Source organism: Erinaceus europaeus, chromosome 3 (genome assembly GCF_950295315.1).
Source record: "Erinaceus europaeus chromosome 3, mEriEur2.1, whole genome shotgun sequence".
Lineage (NCBI taxonomy): Eukaryota > Metazoa > Chordata > Mammalia > Eulipotyphla > Erinaceidae > Erinaceus > Erinaceus europaeus.
This window is the reverse complement of record NC_080164.1, coordinates 145,320,885-145,336,797: the sequence shown is the minus strand read 5'-3', so window position 1 is coordinate 145,336,797 and position 15,913 is coordinate 145,320,885. Positions and strand designations below refer to the sequence as shown.

The window sequence follows — 15,913 nt, the reverse complement described above, 5'->3', positions numbered from 1 at the left end:
CACCATCTATGTATGGGCTCACTCCAATCCATTTTCCAAAGCTGAGGTCATTGTTGCATAAAAAACAGATATGATCATATTACTCTTAGGTTGAAAATTCTCTAGTGGCTTCCCATTATTTCTCCAAACTTTATCTCTCTCTCTTTTTCTTTCTTCCTTTTTTTTTTTAAATACTTATTTTATTTATTTATTCCTTTTTGTTGCCCTTGTTGTTTTATTGTTGTAGTTATTATTGTTGTTGTTGTTGTTGGATAGGACAGAGAGAAATGGAGAGAGGAGGGGAAGACAGAGAGGAGGAGAGAAAGACAGACACCTGCAGACCTGCTTCACCGCCTGTGAAGCGACTCCGCTGCAGGTGGGGAGCCGGGGTTGGAACCGGGATCCTTATGCCGGTCCTTGTGCTTTGCGCCACCTGCGCTTAACCCGCTGCGCTACAGCCCGACTCCCTTCTCTCTTCCTTTCTTTCCACCTTTATGGGAGTCAATATCAGGGCTTTATCACTTCAGGCTAAATTTTTCAAACAGACAAGGGAAAAGTGGGAGGCACCACAACCCAGAAGGTTCCTCCAATGCAGTAGGAGGTGGACTTGAGGCTGGGTTGTGCACATGGCAAAGCACACGGTCCAGGTGAGCTATTTTGCTGGTCCTTACAACTGTCTTCTTTCCCCAGTGCACAAGACACTCAGATCTGTATCACCTGGTTTCTCCCTCTCCATTCTCTTTAAGCATCGGCCATGCTGTCTTCAGATGTTGAATTCCCTGTAACCTTCCTACCTCACGAGCTCTCCTATTTCCTCTCACGCGTGGCTTCCTCAGAGCGACCCTCCCTGGACACTAGCTCACTAGGGCTTCTCTTTTCCCATATGTAGCCTCCCAAACCATCACACATGCTCTTTCATTCCCTTTATTTCTATTACAGACCCACTGTGTGACTATTTTACTCTGTCAGTCTTTTGGCTAAATCACAACCTTGCTGTATTCCAAGCATTTCTAGTATCTGGCAGAGTGCTGGTATTTATGCTATTTAGTAAGCAAAAAGAATGGATAAATGTATTTTACATAAAACAATAAAATATTTAGCACAGTTCCTATCACTATGACAGGATGCCTAGATGCTGGCTCCTTAAATATTTTCTTTCTGGCATACAGGAGAACACAAGTAACCTTTCATCTGGGTTCTGGGAATAAGCAGCAGTTCTCTGGCCAATGGCATGTTGGAGAGCAGTGCTTTCCCTTCTAGGATGAGCAACAGGCTACCAAGCACAAGCACTCAGTCACATTCCCCCACCCCCCCCAACATGTGGCTGGAAGCTAAAGATTCAGTGATGGAAACATGCATAAAACACGCAGTTCCCCAAACTGCTCTGCGGAGGAGGACGACCTCAGTCACCCTCACTGAACTTGGGTGAGAAAACGAAGCTCTGCCTAGTTAGACTACCCAGATTTGGCTTTTAAAAAAATCATATTGGCTTTGAGTAATACAACTGCTTATGATATAAAATTGTTTTTTGGACTGGCCACAGAGTGAAGCAAGTGGCACTAGAGTAGACAGACTAATGATGTACCAACACACTAACCCTTCTGATGTCTACCAACATTTTTTAAATTTTTTAATTTATTTTTTATTTTTATTTATTCCCTTTTATTGCCCTTGTTGTTTTAGTTATTGTTGTCGTTATTGTTGGATAGGACAAAGAGAAATGGAGAGAGGAGGGGAAGACAGAGAGGGAGGGAGAAAGATAGACACCTGCAGACTTGCTTCAATGCCTGTGAAGTGACTCCCCTTGCAGGTGGGGAGCCGGGGGCTTGAACTGGGATCCTTATGCCGGTCCTTGAGCTTTGTGCCACGTGCACTTAACCCGCTGCGCTACCACCCGACTCCTGATGTTTACCAATATTAAAAGAAGTTAAAGAAGGGGCCAGGTGGTGGTGCACCTGGTTGAATGCACATATTACAATGCACAAGGATCAGTGTTTGAGCTTCTCTGGTCCCCACTTGCTGGGGAAAAGCTTTGCAAGTGGTGAAGCAGCAATGCAGGTGTCTCTCTGTCGCTCTCTTTTTCTATCACCCCCTTCCCTCTTGATTTCTGGCTTTCTCTATCCAATATATAAACATAATTTTTAAAAAGAAGTTAAAGAACACAGTAAGGATTTAAAAATTAGCTCTGATGAATGAATCCTCTCATCTTCATCAAAAAGATAGCTGTTAGCAGTGTCTGGGGTGCAAAGATTAAGTCCCAAATATTTAAAATGAGCTGAGGCCATCAAAAAATAAGGACTGGTCTCTCTTTAGAGTTAATTTTCTGATGGAGCCCAAGCCCATAAGTGAGATACTCAGCAGCAACTCCACCCCTTCACCACATACAATTTTAATAAAAGTACAACAGGGAATGAAATCACTTAAGACACACAAAACTGATAATTTCAAGAATATTAAGACCTTACATCATAAATCAAACATTCTCTTGGCTTTCTATATATCTGCTTACCACACTACTTAAAGATTTCTTGAGTGCCTCATATGTATTAATGAGTTCTCTGTCCTTAGTTCCTGGCATGGTACCTATCACAAAGAAAATGCCTGATAGATACATTTAAATTTTAAAAACTAGTCAGTAAGGCATGAATAGGTAGCACAGAGCAAGAGGACATTGAAATCCCTTGAAACCTTAAATACAATAAAGGTTTTAGATATATAAGAAGCCAATGATGTAGAGTCAAAATGAAAAGCTTTTGTCATCACAAAATGAGGGCTTTGTTTTTTAAAGCCTAAATTAAAAACAAAAGTTAAATTTAATAGATTAAGGGGAGTGAATTGACCATGGTAATGATGTAGGGGTTTGTGTTTGTGGTGTAGGAGTGAATTAGGTTAGGATATTAAGAGTAATGCCAGTAAAAATTGTGATTTTCAGAATCTAACATGTAGTGAGTGGCTACTCTCCTACTAGGAAATCTGCATTCACTGTCCAGTTTAGTCTTCAAAACAACCCCCTGAAGGATTGCTATTCATCTCTGTTTTTCACATATTAGGAAACTGATGCTCCAAGAGGGCAAGTAACTTGCTGGAGGTTACACAGACAGGATGTGACATAGTTCACATTCCAACCTAAGCCGGGGAGGCTCCTGAGCAAGTGGTGGCAGTGGGACTGTGATCAATGACACTTTCAAGAAAGTGTCCCAGAATCCCACATCACAGTGAGGTGAGACAGAGAAGCAACATGGCCTCTTTCCATTGTGTCCACTCACAGTATGTTAAGTACACTCACTAGAGAGTTACCCTTGGGAAAGAATGCCTGGGAGTCCAGTACAGAAAGTAGCCTAAAAATAGGACCATTACAAAACCACTTATGAAACTCTGGGGGCAATTTCCTGCAAGGTAGTCATGCCAATACCTACCAGGATAATACAGAACCACCCTGGAAGACCCCACAGGATGACAGATCTGAAGATATGGCTTCCAATGCCCATATGTGAAAAGAACAACAGAAGGAGAAAGAGCGAACAAAACCACCAGGACTCACTATTCACCAGAATCTTAGGACAGACACATGGTCCTGTAACAACCCACAACAAACACTATATTAAATGCCCTGGCAAACTAACTGCTGTCTGGTTTATTTTGAGCAAATCTAGGGCACAGCATATTTTGTGTGGCTTCCTAGGACTCTAGGGCTTGAAGCATGTGGCCATTTGCCTAGCCTCTCTCCTGAAAGCAGTGAAAATGACCGCCCTGGCCACAGCAGACCACCATCAGAAGAACCAGCAGCCTCTTAGAGACTCTTAATGTGGTCCAGGCACTTCACTGAACAGGCAGGATAACAAAGTGCCCCAAAATGAACGTATGTATTGCTGGCATCTTCGCCAAACCATGTCACCAGATTTTTTGCTATCCAGCAAAGTACCTTCCAAAATCAATATTTCTATTTGCAATATAGCAAAAAAAAAAAAAAAGTTTTTTTTCAGGTCATAGGGGAAGGCAAACAGACACTTTTTTTTTTTTTTTTACATTGACAGGCCTAGAAAAATAACAATGCGTAGCTTGTATTATACAATGGGGCCTTGTGTTTTTACAGCTAAGCTGCATTAAAATACAGTCTGTAGACCTAGACTAAATCAATTTAATGACTTTAGATGAGGACCCAGGGGATGTCCATTCTTACAAAAGATCCTGACCATTCAGTCTAGGCCACAGTTTTGCACTGGGCCCCATCAATGCCTCTAACATATTAATGTGGAATGTATGCTTTGGCCCTCAGAGAAATGACAATTTCTGAGGAAAGTAACAAAAATAAATTTTATTTTAAACTGTTGGTTATGTTTTATCCACAGTGAAAAGACTTACAGGAGGTATTTTCCTATATAATATTCAACTTAAAAATCACAAGTGAAAATGTAATTTACATATAAGTGCTGTGAACAGTTAAGGCCAACTCCTAAAGACAGGTTTTTAAAAATATACATTCTATGTTTTGCTTCTCTGATAAAGAATCACTTCCAACCAATCACAGTTTTTGTATCCATGCTGTTTATTATCTCATTCAGCTTCAGATTCTCCTATCTATTGGAATGCAGTGATGAAAGAGGAGGAATAGGAATACTGAGTGACAAGACTAAAAGGTGTAAAGGAAAGAAATAATGAAGACATGGAAGGAGATAGTGAGAAAAGGAGGACATTGAGGACAGCTGATGGAGATAAAATATCATTAAAGCAGGACATAGGTATGTATCAGGTAAGGCCAGGAGAGAAGGAAACAAGCCTCTTATTAGATTTTCTAATATGGTTGATCATTGTTGTATGCTTTACATTGGGTTGTTCTAGTTCTCCCCCGCCAAGAAAATTGGATCAGTCCTGCTAACTTCGCGGGCCCGCTTGGCCCCGCCCCCAAGGAACCCCGAGAGGGTTCCAGAGTTCCAGAGTTTGAGAGTGAGAGAGAGTGCTTGTGCCGCCGCGGCGGGAAAGAGGCAGCAGAGTTCTGTTTGGTGATTAGTTTGGTTTAGTTTATGAATCGTTGTTCTTGAATAAAGAAATACAGCTTCCCTGTCCAGCCGTATGTCTCTGGTCGTCTCTGTTACCCGCCCGTGAAGCTAGCCCGGCCAGCAAGAGCAGCCGAATTTTAACAACAAATGGTGCCCAAGTGGACTTGACCTACACATCTCTCAGATAAGTAAAGACAATTTGGCTACCTATGTACTATGGCCTTCTCTTCTGCTTGTGAAGAGATCTCCAAAGGTCTCTGCTCTTTCTTCACGAGACTGTTTTGCTGTTTCTGGAACATTTATCTCTGGACCACTCTGTGGTTTCCACTCGCTCGGGCGAACTCAAAACAGCCAGCGAAAATAGCCAGCGGGCGAGAGGTGAGGCGCGGAGGTGCTGTTTCCACCTGGTTAAATAGCCAGCCAGCTGGCTGCGCCTAGACAACCCCGTGCACCGCGCCCGCAGTCCCGCAGCCCCGCAGCCCACAGGAGGCTGACGCCAGCACGCAGGAGCCCGATGCCACCACAAAGGAGCCCGATGCCAGCACACAGGAGCCCGATGCCACCACGCAGGAGCCCGATGCCACCACACAGGAGCCCAATGCTAGCACGCAGGCCAGCCCACAGGAGCCGGCTCTCCACCGTGTGGCGCAGGGCACTGGATGCGTGATCCCTCCACGCTGCTCGGCCACTGCGAGCAAGGCAACAGACATGGCAGGGCCATGGGGCAGGGCCGCGGCTGCCTATCATGGCTGCCACCCCTGGGCACCTAGGCCCACGCCTTCTACAAGGCTGGCCTGCCCGCCCTCTTGCTATGAATTCTGGAATGATCCCGGACCTCCCGGACCCCCGGGCTCCCTGCCGAAACTGGGCACACGAGATCTCCAGCTGCCGGTCCGGTCTGAAGGCAGACAAGCTAGAGTACGCAGAGATTTGTGCAGAGATCGCAACCTACAATTCCTAGAAGTGAAGCTGCCCAAGAGACCACCACTGGACAACGCACCCCCCCAACAACTAAGACAGTACAGATTTAAATTTGTGTTTAAAATGACATGTCTTCATAACAAAGGTTTCTCTCCTTGTGTATTAATGACCATGTTTATGTGTATGTTTAAAGTTTGGTAAACAGTAACTTTAAGGCTAAATTCTTACTAGTCAAAGTTAAATGAAAAAGGTTTTCAACATAATTCTCATAAAGATAAAATTAACTTACATTTAAAGTCTGAGGTAAAAATTAGTTAACAATCAATATATTTTAACTAAGTTGGTCTAAACAAAAGGTTAAATAGACTTGTTGATATGTAAAACTCTCCATTACCTTCTCTATTAGAAATGGTAGATCGCACAATGGCTATGCTAATTATTCTCATGCCTGAGGTTTCCTTTCCTGCGCACAACTAGGGTGTGACTCCATCTTGAATGGGTGTAACAAAAGGTTAAAAAGACGTTGTTGATATGTAAAAGTCTCAAATTCCTTCTCTATTAGAAATATGCTAATAACAAGTTTTGTTCCATAGTAAGTAAATTGCAGCCAGCTGCCTTTGGGACTCTAGGCCGTTCCCCGCCCCCATTCAAATGTCTGTCGAGACAAGTATGCCCCCAGAGGCAAGAAATGTTTTTTTTTTAAGCTGATAAAGTTTTGCCGACAGAGGCAAAAAAGGCCCCCTCAGGCCTTCCCTTGGCAGCACACTGGTTCTTGTTACTTGCTTACATGTTTCTCCATGTTTGTGCCAGTTTCTGTTTTTAAAAATGCCTGTATGATAGAGGTTTCTGTTCACCCCACCCCCTTGATACTGTAGTCACTTAGTTAAAAAGAAAAGGGGGAATTGTTGTATGCTTTACATTGGGTTGTTCTAGTTCTCCCCCGCCAAGAAAATTGGATCAGTCCTGCTAATTTCACGGGCCCGCTTGGCCCCGCCCCCAAGGAACCCCGAGAGGGTTCCAGAGTTCCAGAGTTTGAGAGTGAGAGAGAGTGCTTGTGCCGCCGCGGGGGGAAAGAGGCAGCAGAGTTCTGTTTGGTGATTAGTTTGGTTTAGTTTATGAATCATTGTTCCTGAATTAAGAAATACAGCTTCCCTGCCCAGCCGTATGTCTCTGGTCGTCTCTGTTACCCGCCTGTGAAGCTAGCCCGGCCAGCTAGAGCCGCCAAATTTTAACAACAGATCATAAAAATAAAGGCATTAACCAGTGTTAAATCATAAAAAAGTATTAAAAAAAAAAGAAAGAAAGGAATATTGGACTTGGTGGTAATGCATCTGATGGAACAGTATGTTATCATATGCAAGGGCTGGGGCTTAAGCCCCCAGTCCTCACATGGTTGGGGGAAGCGTCAGGGGTGATGAAGCAGTGTTACAGGTGTCTCTCTGTCTCTTCTCTCCCACTCTAGTTCTCTCTGTCTATATCAAAAAAGAAAGGAAAGGAAAAGGCAATGATGGTGATGAATGTGTCATGCTGGTACTGAGCCCTAGCAACAAACATAGTGACAAAAAGAAAAATTTTTTAAAAAGTCATCAATACCATATGCTACATTAGCAGCCAAAAGTGAAGTTATCAACACATCAAAATGAAATACATTTTACTGAAGAATTTTACTTGCACATCAAATTGTTAGGGGAAGCCAAAAACCACAGGGTTCTGGACCTCAGTTCCAATGGGTCTCAGAACTTTGGTAACCAGGAACCTTTGCTTTTGCTCCATCATTGAGAAGGAAGAGAATTTGGAAAACACCTGAGGTAGCTACACCCTTATTTCCCTTACCTGAGAGGGAAAAGGGAAAATGAAGAAAACTTGCAAGTTATAATAGATGTGGGGCTGGCTTAGAAATAAAAGGTGTGGCTTTAGAAGAATTAAGTTGGGACTTGCGGTTGTGGAGACGTGTGAGGACTAGGGTTCAAGCCTTTGATGCACGTCTAAAGTGGGGACTTAGAAGTGCATAAAAGAGACCAGCTTTACCACCATTTTGCATCTTTCTATGAACATGCTCTCACTTTTCCTCAGTAAAAGCTTAAAATGCCAGAAACCCCATGCTTTTTCCCTGATTCTTTGTTAAGTTTAATGTGACAAACTTGTTGGTCTCATTTCCCATTCCCCACAACAAAACATCTGACAAAGAGCTAATGTCAGAATGTACAAAGGACTCACAAAAGTCAACAACAACAAAAAATAACACTGTAAGAATTGAACAGATGATCTGAATAGACACTGGCAATTAAACAGATGGCCAACAGGGCCAGGAGATGGATCACCCAGTGGTGGCAAGCAACTTACCACGTGTAAGACCCTGGTTTTGAGCCCTAGTACTACATGTGAACACAATGGATGGGATGGGAGAGGTTTGTGAACTCTAGAGCTGAGCTGTTGTGCTTCTCCTCTTGCCTCTCTCTCTTCAGAAAAAAAAATGAACTGGTACACAGAAGATTATTGGTCAGTAGTGACGTGTATGTGTGAGATACTGACCCAGCATTAAAGAAAAAGAAAATAAGGAGATAGTAATTTGTACTTTAAGGAAGACTATTAGGTTATCCGGGAGGTGGCACAGTGGATAAAGCATTGGATTCTCTAGCATGAGGTCCTGAGTTCAATTCCCAGCAGGACATGTACTAGAGTGATGTCTGGATCTTATGTTCTCTCTCTTTCTTTCTTTTTCTCTCTCTCATTAATAAAAAAATAAACTCTTCAAAGAAAAAGAAAGACAAGAAACAATAAGCATTGGAAAGGAGGATGTGTTGAGGCAGGAATCCATCTATATTGTTGGTGGGAAAGGAAATTGATATAGACATTATAGGAAAAAAATATGGAGATTCCTTAAAACTTATCCTGTGGGCTGGGTGGTGCCACACCTGGTAGAGCACACATGTTACAATGCTCACAGTCCAGAGTTCAAGACCCTGGTCCTCACTTGTAGGGAGAAAACTTCCTGAGTGGTGAAGCAGTGTTGTGGATATCTATATCTCTACCTAATTTCCCCTTCCCTACTGATTTCTCTGTATTTATAACCAATAAATCAATCAATCAATTACATAATTAAATTAAATAAAACAACTTAACCTGTAATAATTTTGTAACAAATATATACTGCATTATATTTTGGCTGAAAGTACAAACCAAGAGCTCCCATACAAAAGCACTGAACAGAAACACAGTACCATTAATAGAAATCTTACTATTAAAAATATGCTATGATATTTCTCTATTTTTTACTTTACTCAGCTCTTTAAAAAAATTCAGTTTCCTGACAATGAAATCTTTTTTCATCGGGGCATTGCCCCACGCCAACAGCTAATGTCTATTGGCCCTTCTTCTGTTCCAGATCTATTTCTAAGTATGTTCCAATTGTTCCCCCATTGAATCCTTACAACAGTACCAGAAGATGGCTTGCCTAGGTTATACATATGGTAAGGTGGGAGAGTAGAATTTGGATCTAGATACTCTGTTTCCAGAGCCTCTGCTCTAAGCCACTGAGGAGACCGCGAAGACTCACCTAGTCCACTCCTATCTTGGGCATTTTCTCTTTCCAGAATAAAAGGCATTCTGAGTTCCCATGAGGAAAGGGGAAAGACATATCAGAAAGGTTTCTATTAGTGTGATGGACTACGAATGGGAATCCCTAGCTCTGCCTTCTGCTGCCTTTAACTTGTGGATTCCTTGAGGGCAGAGCTCTGCTTATTGCAGTTGTGTTATTTATTCATCTGGAAAATGGCACCCAATGTGTGAAGTGCTTCAGGGCTGGGAGATCAGATGGTGGCTTTTAAGGACATTTTCCCTTGAGGTGGTATGTCACAAGTAATTCTCATAAAGACAATATGTCCCCTTATTTCCATTATGCAAATCTAATTGCCTTACTGTCTCCCCTCAGCAGTTTAAGAGAAAACATTCTGGTAGACAAGTTGATACCAGAGAAACAATAAGTCACTCTTCCCAAATCCACAGCTAGATAGAGTGGTGAGAGCACCAGCTGGCCTGATGTCATTATATCCAGATGTGGGATGAGCCTTTAGTCCAGGGAGATAGCAAGATGCATTAGGTAATTAAAAATATATAGGTATTATTATGACTATAAAACATTATATGTAAATAAATAACAGAATACTAAGTCACTCTAGTAGAGTAGCAACAGCAGAAGTAGTAATCTCTCTCCCCCTCTCTATTTTTAGATAGACAGGGGCAGAGAAAATGAAAGAGACCATAGCATCGAAGCTTCCTTTAATGCCACAGGGGCCACACTTGAACCTGGGTCACAGGCAAGGTAGAGCAGCACACTGCCTATTTCACTGTGAGCTATTTCACTGGCCCAGAAACAGTTCTCTTCTCATCTTATCTTACCTGATCTGCTTCCATCAGTCCCTTCTCTGTAAACAACAGCAGATTGGTAAAAAGTTCCTCTGCTTTTCTACTCAAACTAACATTTGAATTTTTAAAAGTATTTTCTCTTACATACTATAAGTTGAGGGAAATTAAGAGTCAGAAGAATGGGATTCTGATAAAATCAGTTCTTCCTACCTGTGTTTTAAAAAATGAAAATTATTTTTATTACACTTTGATAGAAGTGCAATACCAAGGGGGAAATATGAGCACATGGAAAAAGAAAGCAGTTTCACAGCGTGACAAGAGATACACTGCCACTTGTGTGACTAGACACAAGAAATTTTGCTAGTATCTTCCAGGGACTCAGTCTCTTGGATAACTAACGAGACTGTTCTTATGATGTGCATGAATTTCATGTGATTTAATAGGTGTACAGTCATATAGCAATTTCCCAAGTTCATTTTTCACATTGAGAGAACAAAATGGACACTTCATTTATGAAAATAAATATTCGCACTTAAATCCTGCATATAGTATTACAGGTTAACATATGCTAATGAACAACATAGTCAGGATTTCAACTTCAAAAGTAGAAATAGTATTTGGAATGCCTTTGTTTTATGCTATTCATTATGTATAGTGATTTCATTAATTTCAACTTTAATTATAAAAACTTTATAATCAATCTTTATATTTGAAATCCTAACTATCAAAAACAGAATAATTGTTCTGTATGTAATGTAACAATTCTCTAGCTAAAATAGAGTTGAACAAAAAAAAAAAAGAAAGAAAATATCATACAATCTATGTAAAATAATCCTATTTTATGAAAGGAAGGATACCTTTTAATTTTCATAAATTAATTTAATAGCCTTATGGAGCAAATACTATTATCCCCTTTGAGTTATATGCTCAAAAATCTCAACCTTATAAATGAGAAAGATTGGGATTCAAATACAAATTATCCCGACTCTGAAATAATACTGCTTATCAAAGACAGCTATACATAACTTGAATGAAACTGCTATTTGAGGAAGGTGACTAGAATTTATTTAAGGTCTCTTAATTTGAAATGATTTTTCTTATCACTAAAATTAGACTTAATTGATAAAATTAACCCTCTAGGGACACCCATGAATCTTAGCTCTTGGAAAAGGGAGACTGATTGACCCAGAGTCTCTAGAAGCACATCAAACTGAGCCACCTCAGGGCCCAAATTTTTCTATTTTAATGATGAGAGATTAAATGGGCAGGGGTTGGGGGGAGGGGGTCAGTGTACTGTTTCACCATCCATAGAATTCTCCTTGTTGCTCCTGTGTGGTGCCAGGGATCAAACCCTGAGCGAGATGCAGGCAAGTTGGGCGTTTTTCCACTGAGTCACTCCATAACTCTAACATTTATTTTCTATACCAATCTCAAGATACTTGGAAAGTAATCTAGAAATGTAGACCCTTAAAAGTCTTAGAAAGGAGGCATGAGAGAGTAGGTACAGTGGCTGAGAGTAGATTCTGCTACTGATTAAGCTCACTTTCGGGAGATATCTAAGTGCAATGATCTATGACATTACTTACGCAGAAAGAAGAAAAAAAAAAAAAAACAACTGCATTCTCAAAATAGAGTATAAATTTCAGGCTCACCACATACTATCTGCAAGTCCCCGGAGAAGTCTCTTAAGTTATTTGGGGTTCAATTTCTGCATCAAGGGACCCAGGTGGTGGTACACCTGGTTGAACGCATGTATAACAATGCACAAGGACCTGGGTTCCAGCCACCGGTCCCCACCTGCAGAGGGAAAGCTTTATGAGTGGTGAAGCAGGGCTGCAGGTGTCTCTCTGTCTCTCTCTCCTTCTCTATCATTCTCCTCCCTCTTGATTTCTGACTGTCTCTATCCAATAAATAAAGATAATAATAAAAAATATTTAAAAAATAAATTTCTGCATCAAAAAATAGGTATATTGGGGTTGGCAGGTGGTTCACCTGGTAGAGCACACATGTTTTCATGAACCAGGTGTGCGCTCTGGGCCACCACATGTGAGCACCTGCAGTGGAGAAGCCTCAGGAGTGGTGCCTCTATTTCTTTTTTTTTTTTTGTCTCTTTCTTTGTATTTCACTTCCTATCTTAAAAAAAGAGAGAGAGAGAAGGGAGTCAGGCTAAAAGCGCAGTGGGCTAAGTGCAGGTGGCTCAAAGCGCAAGGACCAGGGTAAGGATCCCGGTTCGAGCCCCGGTTCCCCACCTGCAGGGGACTCGCTTCACAAGTGGTGAAGCAGATCTGTAGGTGTCTATCTTTCTCTCCCCCTCTGTCTTCCTCTCCTCTCTCCATTTCTCTCTGTCCTATCCAACAACGATGACAACAACAAGAGGAATAATAACTACAACAATAAAAAACAACAAGGGCAACAAAAGGGAAAATAAATAAATATTAAAAATTAAATATATATATAAGAGGGAGTCAGGCGGTAGGTAGCACAGCGGGTTAAGCACATGGCATAAGGATCCCAGTTCAAGCCCCCAGGTCCCCACCTATAGGGGGTTCGCTTCACAGGCGGTGAAGCAGGTCTGCAGGTGTCTTTCTTTCTCTCCCCCTCTGTCTTCCCCGTCTCTCTCCATTTCTCTCTGTCCTATCCAACAACAACATCAACAACAATAATAACTACAACAACAATAAAAACAAGGGCAACAAAAAGGAAAATAAATATTTTTAAAAAATCTAAAAAAAATTTTTAAAAAGAGAGAGGAAGGAAGGAAGGAAGGAAAGAAAGAAGGGAGGGATGAAGGAAGGAAAAAATGGTTGCTGGAAGTGGTAGAATCATACAAGCACTGAGCCCCAATGATAACCCTAGTGGCAAAAGGGGAGGGTAGATGGGGTGGTGGTGGTGCATTAAAAGGCACTGATTTAATAGAGTGTAAGGAAATAATTTATGTAGTAGCTAACTAGTGCCTGGCATTATTTAACTCTGGTGGTCAATGAAGTATGATTCACAATTAGTAATACAAATATTTCCTTTTGTTCTATTTAATACTTCTCCAGTAAGATGAGCTCTTCTAGAATTTTACCTATATAAACATGTTTCATTTTATAAAACAATTTCTTTTCCCAAAAGATGGCAGAAAAGGATGAAAAGGCAATCTGAAAAAATACAGAAAGGGGAACAGACTCTAATGATGAAAGTAGATAGCTTAAAAGTACAAAGAAATTTTTAGCATATCATCTCATCAGAGTAATTATCATACAAATGACAGGACTATAACTACCAGGGGTCATAGACTACTTAAACCAGTTATTACAACAAATTCAACAGATCTCTTATAAGCTAAGAATATTTATGCCACATGTACATTAATTTAAAAAATATGAATCAATAAAGTAACCAAGGGAAAAAGGCAATGGAGATGCACTTTGGTCTAAACATGAAAGAGGAATCTGGAAAGATGATGAGTACTTCCACTGTAAGAACACTAGCAGTTCATATAATAAATCAGATGTCAGAAGGAAGAAGTCTGGAAAATTTCTGCAATCCTGCTGAGAAGATACATCAGTAATACTCTAGATCACTAATAAATTTGATTCTTTGCCTCTTTTTTTCTTTTCTTTCTGTTAGGATTTTGATTGGGGCTTTAAGCCTACACAATCCCACCACTCCCAAAGAACCTTTTTTTTTAAAAGATGGAAGATAAGAGACAGAAGGAGTCCCCCCAAAGTGAGGAGAGACACCATAGCGCCACTCTGGCACTTGTGAAGCTTACCCTGTGTTGATGCTCGCTTTCATGGGATGGCCAAGTATTTGAACCCGAGTCCTCCTGCATGGTAAGGTATACATTCAACTGACAGAGCTATCTCTTAGCCTCTTTATTATTTTTCTTAAACTACACTTAACTACCTTTAGAGACATAAAACAACACCATGCTTCAAAGTATGTCATATTATTATCTTTTAGGTGAGCATTAAAAACTATCATTTGAATGAAAAATTGTCTTAAAATTTTTCTCTCTTCTATTCGGCTTCTGTTACTTTATCTTACTAAAATAAGAGTTTGGTCTGATTTATTATTAACTTAAAAAATACACATGCTAGAAGAACTACAAAATCTAAATGCACCAATCACAGACAAAGAAATTGAAACCATTATTAAGAATCTCCCCAACAACAAAAGTCCTGGACCAGATGGCTTCACAAACGAATTCTACAAAACTTTCAGAAAACAGTTAATACCCAAATTTCTTAAGCTATTCCATAAGATTGAAGAAACAGGAATACTCCCTTCCACCTTCTATAAAGCCAACATCACTCTGATACCAAAAGCTGATTGGGACAGAACAAAAAAGGAAAACTACAGACCAATATCTCTGATGAACATAGATGCCAAAATATTTAACAAGATCTTGGCCAACCGGATACAGCAACACATCAAAAAGATTGTTCATCATGACCAAGGGGGATTCATCCCAGGAAAGCAAGGCTGGTTCAACATCCATAAGTCAATCAATGTCATTCACCACATCAATAAAAGCAAAGCCAAAAACTACATGATTATCTCAATAGATGCAGAGAAAGCCTTTGACAAAACTCAACACCCATTCATGCTCAAAACTCTACAAAAAATGGGAAGAGATGGGAAATTCCTCAAGATAGTGGAGTCTATATATAGCAAACCTACAGCCAACATCATACTCAATGGACAGAAGCTGAAAGCATTCCCCCTCAGATCGGGGACTAGACAGGGCTGTCCACTGTCACCGTTACTCTTCAACATAGTATTGGAAGTTCTTGCCATAGCAATCAGGCAAGAGAAAGAAATCAAAGGAATACAGATTGGAAGGGAAGAAGTCAAGCTCTCACTATTTGCAGATGATATGATAGTATACATAGAAAGACCTAACGAATCCAGTAGAAAATTACTGGAAGTTATTAGGCAATATAGCAAGGTATCAGGCTACAAAATCAATGTACAAAAATCAGTGGCATTTCTTTATGCAAACACTAAATCTGAAGAAGAAGACATACAGAAATCACTCCCATTTACTGTTTCAACAAAATCAATCAAATAGCTAGGAATAAAGTTGACCAAAGAAGTGAAAGACTTGTATGCTGAAAACTATGAGTCGCTACTCAAGGAAATAGAAACTGATACCAAGAAATGGAAAGATATCCCATGCTCATGGACTGGAAGAATAAATATCATCAAAATGAATATTCTCCCCAGAGCCATATACAAATTTAATGCAATACCCATCAAAGTTCCACCAAGCTTCTTTAAGAGAATAGAACAAACACTACAATCAGTTATCTGGAACCTGAAAACACCTAGAATTGCCAAAACCATCTGGAGGAAAAGAAACAGAAATGGAGGCATCACACTCCCAGACCTTAAACTATATTATAAATCCATCATCATCAAAACAGCATGGTACTGGAACAAAAATAGGCACCCAGACCAGTGGAACAGAATTGAAAGCACAGAAGTAAATCCCAACACCTATGGGCATCTAATCTTTGATAAGGGGGCCCAAAGGATTAAATGGAAAAAGGAGGCTCTCTTCAATAAATGGTACTGGGAAAACTGGGTTGAAACATGCAGAAGAATGAAATTGAACCACTTTATCTCACCAGAAACAAAAATCAACTCCAAATGGATCA

The 15,913-nt window shown here is 40.5% G+C and overlaps 1 protein-coding gene across 1 annotated transcript in view; it reads right to left on the bottom strand.

Moving 5' to 3' along the window:
• SCFD2 (sec1 family domain containing 2) overlaps positions 1-15,913 on the bottom strand; it is a 421,358-nt gene that overhangs the window by 189,804 nt on the left and 215,641 nt on the right. The gene's annotated exons all lie outside the window — the stretch shown is intronic.